This window comes from Pteropus vampyrus, unplaced genomic scaffold (genome assembly GCF_000151845.1).
Source record: "Pteropus vampyrus isolate Shadow unplaced genomic scaffold, Pvam_2.0 Scaffold90, whole genome shotgun sequence".
Taxonomy (NCBI): Eukaryota; Metazoa; Chordata; class Mammalia; order Chiroptera; family Pteropodidae; genus Pteropus; species Pteropus vampyrus.
The window spans coordinates 461581-462758 of record NW_011888871.1 but is presented as its reverse complement, the minus strand read 5'-3'; positions in this window follow the sequence as shown (position 1 = coordinate 462758).

Genomic DNA, 1178 nt, shown 5'->3' with positions numbered 1-1178 from the left:
GCGTCAGATGACCCCGGGCCCCAGGGCACCGCTGAGGTAGATGCAGGTGTGTCTGCTCCTCTCTAAGGCGCCCCCAGAGTCAGGTAACCCCCACGCCGGTTCTCTCACCAGCGTGTGGCTGTGGAAGCATCAGGGCGCTGGCTCCCCCCACGCAGTAACGGGACACACATCCGCTCTTGTCCCTGACTCCCGCGCTGCCCGTCTGTGGAGCGTCCACCCCACGCGCCAGTCCGCTCCTTTCTCCGGGCTCCAGGAGACGGGCATGGCTTCAGAGCTACTCAGTACTCATGTTGGCATCTTATGCAGCCTCGAGACTTTGTCCCTATAAATGACAGGAACAAAGGGCGGGTCCCTGGTTCCCACGGACCGTCCAGCGAGCCTGGTCAGCTCCCACTGCAGGGCACTCACTGCAGCCTTGCCGTAGACAAGGTGCCAGGTGGGAGCCGGCTAATGGGCAGGGCGTCCTGTTGGAAGGTCACCATGCCCTGGTAGAGGGCAGAGCAACGTCCGCTCACTGACATGGATGACCTGTGACCTGCTGTCTGCTGCACACAAGCCCCTCTTCCCCCGGAGGCCAGTGCTGATCGACCCTGTTTTACCGGGAAAACACTGGAGGGTGCCTGGGGGCCACCCGCACGCTGCTTCGGTGCACTGGGACCACGCGCTCCTGTGCTGTCTTTCCGCGTCATCTTGGTGTTTCGTGGGCACTGTGAGCTTTGGGTCTTTGCTGCCGGAGGCCTGGCCACTTGAAGAAGGTGGGACGAGGGCAGCGGCGTGAGTGGTCACGCTGCCGGCGGAGCGAGGGCGTCGGCTCCCAGCAGTGGCTGTGAGGAACGTGCGTGTCCGGATTTCAAGTCCCCGGCTGTCTGCCACGAGTTGTCCGAGTCACATCCCTTTACCTTCTGAGTCACTGGTTTTACCTGCTTGCTCACAGTGGCACAGGCCGATCGGTGACATCGACAGACTGCGTTGCCTCCATGGAGCGATGGCCCGGAGGTGCGTTAGGACGGGGGGAAGGAGACCTGGCCCTTTCCAGGGTGGCAGAGGCTGCGTCGGGGACCTTGGCGGGAGTGACCACGAGTGCCCAGAGGAGACTGGTGACAGCGGCTGACGTGCTGGGGGCGTTGTGGCCCCGGCAGTGGGCAGGCTTCTTAGACTTGCGATGGTTTCACGGCTTC